Here is a 12,701-nt window from a genome sequence, read left to right as displayed (position 1 = left end):
TAATTGGTGGTGGCTAAACGACTAATCATTGTAGGCTGTATCCTGGATCTCATGCTTCCCAAAACCACCGCAGTTATTAATCATGTACGTTCCCATTCCTATCATCACCATGCCCCTTTTCCTGATCACTTCATCCAACGATTCATCTGCCATATTTTTAGCAAAAACCTGCACCTTCCCTGCAGCAACTGTGTAGGAAAACACTTTACAGTTTTGCAAGGTGTTTATGATGCCTGTTAACAATTTTTTTTTAAAAATTAACCCCCCCATGGGGAAATGTTTGACAGCCCATGTGTAACACCCCAGGTAACCGGTTGTTACGGTGATGTTGCCTTCCTTTCGGGGAGGGTAATGTCATGCTTGGAGGCAATGGAATTCTCTTTACCAGGTAAGGCACCCACACACAACACATTCCAAATCCAGCGTGAAACAGCTGTTGTCGATCCCTGCTCACTTCTTCCATGTCCGCACTCCCCCGAGCCGTGAACACGTTGTTATGGATTTTGCTTCTTCAATAAAGGACTGAACCACGTCATCTGGTGAGTGCTGCCGCATTTTTTCTGTTGTATTCACATTCCAAATCCAGGCTCAGGACCCGGATTCAGGGGAGCTTCCCTAAGCTATATGTATCCTGACCTGGAGGAGGAGTTAGAGAGTTGGTCCAGGGAGACCAAGGAGAGTAGATGTCTAGGAGAGACGCAGAGCAGACAGCAGAGGCTGAGCAGCCACGAGGGAGCTGCAGCCTCTGGAAGGAGTGAGAGAACCCAAGGGTTTGTTGTATACAGAGATTGCCAGAGAGGAGCTGGTCAAGGAACCTCAGCTAGGCGGAGCTGGTAATAGAGAGGTGCAGCTGAGCAGACGTGGGAGTCTGCAGCTCCTGGCAGAAAGTGGAAAAGAGCAGTGAGATCGTACCTTGCCAGCAAGCTTAAGGCCGCAGGGACCTCACACAACAGTGCAAGGAGGAAAGGCTAACGGACCTCAACTGGGAAAGGGATTCTCCCATTGCCTCCGAGCCGGCCAGACCACAGGACACCTGTACCTGGTACCCTGTACCGTGGACTGCTACTAATAGTAAACCAGGTAAAGACTTTACAACACTGTGTCCTCCACTCATTTGCCAGCATAGACCATCCTTGCCCATACACCTGGGAGCCCTGGGGACCCCGCTTCACCTGTGGGAAGCATTACCATCTAGTCACCATATCATCACCCCAGAGGACCCCTTTAAGCGGCGTCAGTCCCCACTGACCAAACACCACAGGTGGCATCACAAACACAAACTTTATAAAATCCTTAAAAAGACTTTCCTTTTTACATGGGCGTCCAGGGTCACTGACTGGGTCGCCACCACCGTGACATCCCCCTTTAAGCTGACCTGACCCGGTACTGAGTACCCCATGGCCCTGGCAGACATTCCACATGCACTTAGTGTATGGGCATTACAAGTGTAGGAGACCCGCTCCTTTAAATTGGGAATAGGTTTTAATGAGGCCTTCCTCCACCTCTCATCATTCTCCACCACTAGATCACCAAGGTTCACATGTTCCATGCTGCTAAAGACAGTCAATTTTTGGGCAAGGTTGTCTGATCCCCATGAAATATTTTTTTTAAATTAACTCCCAATGAACAAATGCTTGTCAGGCCATGCACTCCATTACAAGTCTCAGAGACCCACACCCCTACTGTGGTGAAATATGCGTGTGTGTATATATATATATATATATATATATATATATATATATATATATATATATATATATATACAGTTATATGAAAAAGTTTGGGCACCCCTATTAATCTTAAGCTTAATGTTTTATAAAAATTGTTTTTTTTGCAACAGCTATTTCAGTTTCATATATCTAATAACTGTTGGACACAGTAATGTTTCTGCCTTGAAATGAGGTTTATTGTACTAACAGAAAATGTGCAATCTGCATTCAAACAAAATTTGACAGGTGCATAAGTATGGGCACCCTTATCATTTTCTTGTTTTAAATACTTCTACCTACTTTTTACTGACTTACTAAAGCACTTTTTTTGGTTTTGTAACCTCATTGAGCTTTGAACTTCATAGCTAGGTGTATGCAATCATGAGAAAAGCTACTTAAAGTGGCCACTTGCAAGTTGTTCTCCTGTTAGAATCTCCTCTGAAGAGTGGCATCATGGGCTCCTCAAAACAACTGTCAAATGATGTGAAAACAAAGATTATTCAACATAGTTGTTCAGGGGAAGGATACAAAAAGCTGTCTCAGAGATTTAACCTGTCAATTTCCACTGTGAGGAACATAGTAAGGAAATGGAAGAACCCAGGTACAGTTCTTGTTAAGGCCAGAAGTGGCAGGCCAAGAAAAACATCAGAAAGGCAGAGAAGAAGAATGGTGAGATCAGTCAAGGACAATCTTCAGACCACCTCCAGAGAGCTGCAGCATCAACTTGCTGCAGATGGTGTCACTGTGCATCAGTCAACTATACAACGCACTGAGTTTTTTTGCTGCCATGCATAACGCCTTTTTGTATGACCAAACAACTCAATCTTGGTTTCAACAGTCCACAGGACCTTCTTCCAAAAAGAAATTGGCTTCTCCGAATGTGCTTTTGCATACCTCAGCCGACTCTGTTTGTGGCATGCTTGCAGAAACTGCTTCTTTCGCATCACTCTCCCATACAGCTTCTCCTTGTGCAAAGTGCGTTGTATAGTTGACCGATGCACAGTGACACCATCTGCAGCAAGTTGATGCTGCAGCTCTCTGGAGGTGGTCTGAGGATTGTCTTTAACTGATCTCACCATTCTTCTTCTCTGCCTTTTTGATGTTTTCTTGGCCTGCCACTTTTGGCCTTAACAAGAACTGTACCTGTGTTCTTCCATTTCCTTACTATGTTCCTCACAGTGGAAATTGACAGGTTAAATCTCTGAGACAGCTTTTTGTATCCTTCCCCTGAACAACTATGTTGAATAATCTTTGTTTTCAGATCATTTGACAGTTGTTTTGAGGAGCCCATGATACCACTCTTCAGAGGAGATTCAAACAGGAGAACAACTTGCAAGTGGCCACTTTAAGTAGCTTTTCTCATGATTGCATACACCTAGCTATGAAGTTCAAAGCTCAATGAGGTTACAAAACCAAAAAAAGTGCTTTAGTAAGTCAGTAAAAAGTAGGTAGGAGTATTTAAAACAAGAAAATGATAAGGGTGCCCATACTTATGCACCTGTCAAATTTTGTTTGAATGCAGATTGCACATTTTCTGTTAGTACAATAGACCTCATTTCAAGGCAGAAACATCACTGTGTCCAACAGTTATTAGATATATGAAACTGAAATAGCTGTTGCAAAAAAAACAATATTTATAAAACATTAAGCTTAAGATTGATAGGGGTGCCCAAACTTTTTCATATAACTGTATATATATATATATATATATATATATATATATATATATATATATACATATATACACTCACCGGCCACTTTATTAGGTACACCTGTCCAACTTCTTGTTAACACTTAATTTCTAATCAGCCAATCACATGGCGGCAACTCAGTGCATTTAGGCATGTAGACATGGTCAAGACAATCTCCTGCAGTTCAAACCGAGCATCAGTATGGGGAAGAAAGGTGATTTGAGTGCCTTTGAACGTGGCATGGTTGTTGGTGCCAGAAGGGCTGGTCTGAGTCTTTCAGAAACTGCTGATCTACTGGGATTTTCACGCACAACCATCTCTAGGGTTTACAGAGAATGGTCCGAAAAAGAAAAAAAATCCAGTGAGCGGCAGTTCTGTGGGCGGAAATGCCTTGTTGATGCCAGAGGTCAGAGGAGAATGGGCAGACTGGTTCGAGCTGATAGAAAGGCAACAGTGACTCAAATCGCCACCCGTTACAACCAAGGTAGGCCTAAGAGCATCTCTGAACGCACAGTGCGTCGAACTTTGAGGCAGATGGGCTACAGCAGCAGAAGACCACACCGGGTACCACTCCTTTCAGCTAAGAACAGGAAACTGAGGCTACAATTTGCACAAGCTCATCGAAATTGGACAGTAGAAGATTGGAAAAACGTTGCTTGGTCTGATGAGTCTCGATTTCTGCTGCGACATTCGGATGGTAGGGTCAGAATTTGGCGTAAACAACATGAAAGCATGGATCCATCCTGCCTTGTATGGAGCATCTTTGGGATGTGCAGCCGACAAATCTGCGGCAACTGTGTGATGCCATCATGTCAATATGGACCAAAATCTCTGAGGAATGCTTCCAGCACCTTGTTGAATCTATGCCACGAAGAATTGAGGCAGTTCTGAAGGCAAAAGGGGGTCCAACCCGTTACTAGCATGGTGTACCTAATAAAGTGGCCGGTGAGTGTATATATATATATATATATATATATATACATATACATATATATATATATATATATATATATATATATATATATATATGTGCAGTGGACTATGTATAGATTTATTGTGTCACTGGCAATAATGTAACATCTGTCTTGAAAGCTGTAGGTTTTCACCCAGGTGTTAATATGTATTTTCCTGTGACAAGCAGACTTCTGTCTCCAAATTCACCAGGGGGTCTAGCTAGGACCAAAGAAGAAAGGGAACATTTGACACCTCCTAGCTCTTGGAAGAGAGATGTCAATTACGGCCTGATAGTATCTCTGTGAGAACTCTTACCCAAAGGATCTCAAGAGAAATAATATATTCATTGGGGGCGTGGCCGTGGTCCAATCAAAAAACAAGCAATTGTGATATTAACCTGAGGGGCTAGTCTAGAAACATGACCTCCAGACCAAAGCTATAAATTAGGGCTGTATACAGAGAATCATGTTCACATGTGAGGGCAGCCTGAGACGCTGATGTGTTCCACCAACTCTATTCACCCCCCCTCAGGGAGCAGAAAGCAAACTACCAGTTAGATGATTTCTGTAAGTTTTCTCCTGTTTATTTCATACTGTTTTGCATAAGTTGTATGTCTTTTTATTATATTTTTATACCTTTTTTTACTATAAGCACTGAACCTTTTGTGTATTAAAGTATAAAACTTTAACAAGTTGAACTTTGAATGTTCTAAAAGAATCCATAGCCTAAGGTGTGTGAGCCTTATGAGTGGTAGACAATAGACATTATTAGTATTAATTTCCGGGACTCATCACCCGTGTGTTCGATGAGTGGTGGCAGCGTGTATGAGCGGGTGTGTGGCCTGGGTCTGTGCGTGATTTATGCTCCTATTACAGCATAGGACAGAGGTTGAATGTTGGACTGAGATTGGGGAGATAGATTAACCCTTGCAGGCGCAACCCCAAGTCATGTGCTGAGAGCGGATACGTGACGAATTAGTGACACCATGGAGTAAGGGATCCGTGACACCTACATTGGGCCTACTTCTTAACTCTGTCTCCTGCAATGTCTCTTCTTTAACTGCCACTAGATGACCAGTGTGAACATGCTCTGTACTGTTATAGGCTGGTGAATTTTAGGCAAAGGGGCTGAGATGGCAATAGTATATTTTTTAAAAAGGTACCCCCATTGGGGAATTGTTTGTCAGCTCATGCACTCCATTACAAGTCTCAGAGACCCACACCCCTACATTGGGCCTACTTCTTAACTCAGTTTCCTGCAATGTATCTTCCTTACCTGTCAGTAGATCATCAGGGTTAACGTGCTCTGTACTGTTATAGGCCACTGAATTTTGGGTAAGGGGGTTGTTATGGCACTAGCTTATTTATTAAAAAAGTTACCCCCATTGGGGAATTGGTTGTCAGCTCATGCCCTCTATTACAAGTCTCAGAGACCCACACTCCTACATTGGGCCTACGTCTTATCTCTGTCTCCTGCAATGTCTCTTCATTATCTGCCACTAGATGACCTGGGTGAACGTGCTCTGTACTGTTATAGGTCGGTGAATTTTGGGCAAGGGGGCTGTGATGGCACTATTTCATTTATTAAAAAAGGACCCCCATTGGGGAATTGTTTTTCAGCTCATGCCCTCCATTACAAGTCTCAGAGACCCACACCCCTACATTGGGCCTACTTCTTAACTCTGTTTCCTGCAATGTCTCTTCCTTATCTCCGACAACATGACCTGGGTGAACGTGTTCTGTACTGTTATAGGCCACAGAATTTTGAGCAAGGGGGGCTGTGATTTCAATAGTATATTTTTAAATAAGGTACTCCCCATTGGTGAAACCCCATCCTCGTTGGCAAAGACTTCATATCATTTGTGTACCGTAAAGAGCTCACTTGAAAAGCTCCTTTTTGTGTTGCCTGGTTGCTCACATTGGACTCAATACACTTCATATAAATTTGATAAAGCAATGCTGTTAGTTTGGCTCAGTAGTTCATTACAATTATTTCTTTGTCCACTATATTAGTTTCTCTCCTTGAAAGCCATAACTTTGGTTGCATCAAATGTACAAATGGTGAATATACAAATGGCGATTTGGAATCCAGATTAAAATACTGTATACCGAAAGCATTCAGACAATCACATAGCTGCATTTCTTGTAAAACATTTACAGATGTGACAGACAATGCTCATAGTGACACAATGTTGAGAAATGTTTGTTTATTCACTTCACAAACAGTTCTAAGCCGCTACAAGTTTGCTGTTTGTCATTGTAAAACATTAAGGTGTACTGAAACTCTGCCTGTGGTGGTTTGATCTAAATCCTTGTGGCTTTTATATTCTAGGGGTTTATGACCCCTCGTCTGATGACTTCATGCTATCTCAGTTTCATACAACCTTGAAAGCTGGCCACTTGAAAAGCTGGGTGAAACTAGAGTTACTACATAGTGTAAATCACTATATAAGACAGAAGAAACATGACTAAGACACATGCCAAAACTGGGGTACCTGTACATGTACAGAGTGCTCATACGTGCATAATTGGGGATGCCCATGCAGTGTAGGTAATCTCCCAGGTGTTCTCTGTCCTGGTGTTGCTTCTCTGATATTCCAGATGGATGATGTTAAAAAGCCTCTTGTTGATAATGTAGGTATACTGTATGTAGTTAATCTTTATATATACGGAATCATTATATGTATTTAATCCTTATATGTACTTATTAACCTGTGTATGTTAAGTACATATGCAAAAATGTACGCACTCACACTATTCAATCATACTATTCTTTGAATTTTGTAATTTGCAATAAAATTGCGTTGTATTGCAAGTATTAGCCTTCTTTAAAGCCGTATCTGAATCTTAGTTTCAAAAACATGGCACATAAAACTGCCAAATTCTCCTGTAAATAATTCTGCAAAGAGGGAACCATCATACCATTAAAAAATAGAAGTGGATTTTCATGGGCCCAAACAGTATGTAGGTTCAAAGGCGTAATGGGGTGCATATGACTGTGCAGCAGGGCTTGCCTTGCTTCCAATGTGTAAAAGAAAGGAGTACGGGAGTACAAAATGCATATTGTGAAGTGGATTTTCAAAGGCCCATCCAGTATGTGGGTTCAAAAGCGTAATGGGTGTTGTGAATTTGCTTTTTGCTCCCTCTAGTGGTTACTAGTTTTTTGACTCTGGTTTTTCTGTCATTCCTTTTATCCGCACCTGGGTCGTTAGTTAGGGGTGTTGCTATATAAGCTCCCTAGACCTTCAGTTCAATGCCTGGCAACGTAGTTATCAGAGCTAGTCTGCTGTGCTCTTGTCTACTGATCCTGGTTCCAGTTATATCAGCTAAGTCTGCCTTTTGCTTTTTGCTATTTGTTTTGGTTTTGTATTTTTGTCCAGCTTGTTCCAAATCTATATCCTGACCTTTGCTGGAAGCTCTAGGGGGCTGGTGTTCTCCCCCCGGACCGTTAGACGGTTCGGGGGTTCTTGAATTTCCAGTGTGGATTTTGATAGGGTTTTTGTTGACCATATAAGTTACCTTTCTTTATTCTGCTATCAGTAAGCGGGCCTCTCTGTGCTAAACCTGGTTCATTTCTGTGTTTGTCATTTCCTCTTACCTCACCGTTATTATTTGTGGGGGGCTTCTATCCAGCTTTGGGGTCCCCTTCTCTGGAGGCAAGAAAGGTCTTTTGTTTTCCTCTACTAGGGGTAGCTAGATTCTCCGGCTGGAGCGTGTCATCTAGAATCAACGTAGGAATGATCCCCGGCTACTTCTAGTGTTGGCGTTAGGAGTAGATATATGGTCAACCCAGTTACCACTGCCCTATGAGCTGGATTTTTGTATTCTGCAGACTTCCACGTACCTCTGAGACCCTCGCCATTGGGGTCATAACAGTTTGCCAGGCCAGTATTAAATGTTTAATGCGTTGCAGAAGAGGGATTATAAGAAAGAAGATTCTGAGTTTTTTTTTTTTTTTTCTTTCTTCTTCCCCTTTACCTCAGAGTGGCTATGCTTGCTGCAGACATGAATGTCCAGACCTTGATTACAAGTGTGGACCAGCTGGCTACTCGTGTGCAGGGCATACAAGACTATGTTATCAGAAATCCTAGGTCAGAACCTAAAATACCGATTCCTGAACTGTTTTCCGGAGACAGGTTTAAGTTTAGGAATTTTGTGAATAATTGTAAATTGTTTTTGTCCCTGAGACCCTGTTCATCTGGAGACTCTGCTCAGCAAGTAAAAATAGGATTGGGCTTTTTCGCTGGCGCCAGGAGATCCGGCATTGGCTGATATTGATGCGTTTTTTCTGGCGCTCGGTTTACTTTATGAGGAACCCAATCTTGAGATTCAGGCAGAAAAGGCCTTGCTGGCTATGTCTCAGGGGCAGGACGAGGCTGAAGTGTATTGCCAAAAATTTCGGAAATGGTCCGTGCTGACACATTGGAACGAGTGTGCACTGGCCGCTAATTTTAGAAATGGCCTATCTGAAGCCATTAAGAATGTTATGGTGGGTTTTCCCATTCCCACAGGTCTCAATGATACTATGGCACTGGCTATTCAAATTGACCGGCGGTTGCGGGAGCGCAAAACCGCAAATTCCCTCATGGTGTTGTCTGAACAGACACCTAATTCGGTGCAATGTGATAGAAAAACCGCAAATTCCCTCATGGTGTTGTCTGAACAGACACCTGATTTAATGCAATGTGATAGAATCCTGACTAGAAATGAGCGGAAAATTCATAGACGCCGGAATGGCTTGTGCTACTACTGTGGTGATTCTACACATGTTATCTCAGCATGCTCTAAACGTATAGCTAAGGTTGTTAGTCCTGTCACCGTTGGTAATTTGCAACCTAAATTTATTCTGTCTGTAACTTTGATTTGCTCACTGTCGTCTTTTCCTGTCATGGCGTTTGTAGATTCAGGTGCTGCCCTGAGTCTTATGGATCTGTCATTTGCTAAGCACTGTGGTTTTACTCTTGAACCATTAGAAAATCCTATTCCTCTTAGGGGTATTGATGCTACGCCATTGGCAGCAAATAAACCGCAGTATTGGACACAGGTTACCATGTGCATGACTCCTGAACACCGCGAGGTGATACGTTTCCTGGTTTTACATAAAATGCATGATTTGGTTGTTTTAGGGCTGCCATGGTTACAGACCCATAATCCAGTCCTGGACTGGAAGGCTATGTCAGTCTCAAGTTGGGGCTGTCGTGGTATTCATGGGGATTCCCTGCCTGTGTCTATTGCTTCTTCTACGCCTTCGGAAGTTCCGGAGTATTTGTCTGATTATCAGGATGTCTTCAGTGAGTCTGAGTCCAGTGCACTGCCTCCTCATAGGGACTGTGACTGTGCTATAGATTTGATCCCAGGCAGTAAGTTTCCTAAGGGAAGACTGTTTAATCTGTCGGTACCTGAACATACCGCTATGCGTTCATATATCAAGGAGTCTCTGGAGAAAGGACATATTCGTCCGTCTTCTTCCACCCTTGGTGCGGGATTCTTTTTTGTGGCAAAAAAGGACGGATCTTTGAGACCTTGTATTGATTATCGGCTTTTAAATAAGATCACTGTCAAATTTCAGTATCCTTTACCGCTGTTGTCTGACTTGTTTGCCCGGATTAAAGGTGCCAAGTGGTTCACCAAGATAGACCTTCGCGGTGCGTACAACCTTGTGCGCATTAAGCAAGGTGATGAATGGAAAACCGCATTCAATACGCCCGAAGGTCATTTTGAGTACTTGGTGATGCCTTTTGGGCTCTCCAATGCGCCTTCAGTTTTTCAGTCCTTTATGCATGACATTTTCCGGAAGTATCTGGATAAATTTTTGATTGTTTATCTGGATGATATTTTGTTTTTTTCTGATGATTGGGATTCGCATGTGGAGCAGGTCAGGTTGGTCTTTAAAATTTTGCGTGAAAATTCTTTGTTTGTCAAGGGCTCAAAGTGTCTCTTTGGTGTACAGAAGGTTCCCTTTTTGGGGTTCATTTTTTCCCCTTCTGCTGTGGAGATGGACCCAGTCAAGGTCCGAGCTATTCTTGATTGGACTCAGCCCTCGTCGGTTAAGAGTCTTCAGAAGTTCTTGGGTTTCGCTAACTTCTACCGTCGTTTTATCGCTAATTTTTCTAGCATTGTGAAACCGTTGACGGATATGACCAAGAAGGGCTCCGATGTAGCTAACTGGGCTCCTGCTGCCGTGGAGGCTTTCCAGGAGTTGAAGCGCCGGTTTACTTCGGCGCCTGTTTTGTGCCAGCCCGATGTCTCACTTCCCTTTCAGGTTGAGGTGGATGCTTCAGAGATTGGAGCAGGGGCCGTTTTGTCGCAGAGAGGCCCTGGTTGCTCTGTTATGAAACCTTGTGCCTTTTTCTCCAGGAAGTTTTCGCCTGCCGAGCGAAATTATGATGTGGGCAATCGGGAGTTGTTGGCCATGAAATGGGCATTTGAGGAGTGGCGTCATTGGCTCGAGGGTGCTAAGCATCGTGTGGTGGTCTTGACTGATCACAAAAATCTGATGTATCTCGAGTCTGCTAAACGCCTTAATCCGAGACAGGCCCGCTGGTCATTGTATTTCTCCCGCTTTGATTTTGTTGTCTCGTATTTACCAGGTTCAAAGAATGTGAAGGCCGATGCTCTTTCTAGGAGCTTTGTGCCTGATGCTCCTGGAGTCGCTGATCCTGTTGGTATTCTTAAAGATGGAGTTATCTTGTCAGCTATTTCTCCGGATCTGCGACGTGTGTTGCAGAGATTTCAGGCTGATAGGCCTGAGTCTTGTCCACCTGACAGACTGTTTGTCCCGGATAAATGGACCAGCAGAGTCATTTCCGAGGTTCATTCCTCGGTGTTGGCAGGTCACCCGGGAATTTTTGGCACCAGAGATCTGGTGGCCAGGTCCTTTTGGTGGCCTTCCTTGTCAAGGGATGTGCGGTCATTTGTGCAGTCCTGTGGGACTTGTGCTCGAGCTAAGCCTTGCTGTTCTCGTGCCAGCGGTTTGCTCTTGCCCTTGCCTGTCCCGAAGAGACCTTGGACACATATCTCCATGGATTTCATTTCTGATCTTCCGCTATCTCAGGGCATGTCCGTTATCTGGGTGATATGTGATCGCTTCTCCAAGATGGTCCATTTGGTTCCTTTGCCTAAGCTGCCTTCCTCTTCCGATCTGGTTCCTGTGTTTTTCCAGAACGTGGTTCGTTTGCACGGCATCCCTGAGAATATTGTGTCAGACAGAGGATCCCAGTTCGTTTCTAGGTTCTGGCGATCCTTTTGTAGTAGGATGGGCATTGATTTGTCGTTTTCGTCTGCTTTCCATCCTCAGACTAATGGACAGACGGAGCGAACCAATCAGACTTTGGAGGCTTATTTGAGGTGTTTTGTCTCTGCTGATCAGGACGATTGGGTGACATTCTTGCCGTTGGCTGAGTTTGCCCTTAATAATCGGGCTAGTTCCGCCACCTTGGTTTCGCCTTTTTTCTGCAACTCTGGTTTCCATCCTCGCTTTTCTTCGGGTCATGTGGAGCCTTCTGACTGTCCTGGGGTGGATTCTGTGGTAGATAGGTTGCAGCGGATCTGGAATCATGTGGTGGACAACTTGAAGTTGTCACAGGAGAGGGCTCAGCGCTTTGCCAACCGCCGCCGCGGTGTGGGTCCCCGACTACGCGTTGGGGATTTGGTATGGCTTTCTTCCCGCTTTGTTCCTATGAAGGTCTCCTCTCCCAAATTTAAACCTCGTTTTATTGGGCCTTACAAGATATTGGAAATCCTTAATCCTGTATCTTTTCGTCTGGATCTTCCTGTGTCGTTTGCTATTCACAATGTATTTCATAGGTCCTTGTTGCGGCGGTACATTGTGCCTGTAGTTCCTTCTGCTGAGCCTCCTGCTCCGGTGTTGGTTGAGGGCGAGTTGGAGTACGTGGTGGAGAAGATCTTGGATTCTCGCCTCTCCAGGCGGAGGCTTCAGTACCTGGTCAAGTGGAAGGGCTATGGTCAGGAGGATAATTCCTGGGTGGTCGCCTCTGATGTTCATGCGGCCGATTTAGTTCGTGCCTTTCATGCCGCTCATCCTGATCGCCCTGGTGGTCGTGGTGAGGGTTCGGTGACCCCTCACTAAGGGGGGGGTACTGTTGTGAATTTGCTTTTTGCTCCCTCTAGTGGTTACTAGTTTTTTGACTCTGGTTTTTCTGTCATTCCTTTTATCCGCACCTGGGTCGTTAGTTAGGGGTGTTGCTATATAAGCTCCCTAGACCTTCAGTTCAATGCCTGGCAACGTAGTTATCAGAGCTAGTCTGCTGTGCTCTTGTCTACTGATCCTGGTTCCAGTTATATCAGCTAAGTCTGCCTTTTGCTTTTTGCTATTTGTTTTGGTTTTG

This window comes from Ranitomeya variabilis, chromosome 5 (assembly GCF_051348905.1).
Source record: "Ranitomeya variabilis isolate aRanVar5 chromosome 5, aRanVar5.hap1, whole genome shotgun sequence".
Classification (NCBI taxonomy): Eukaryota; Metazoa; Chordata; class Amphibia; order Anura; family Dendrobatidae; genus Ranitomeya; species Ranitomeya variabilis.
Note: the sequence above shows the minus strand (reverse complement) of the source record.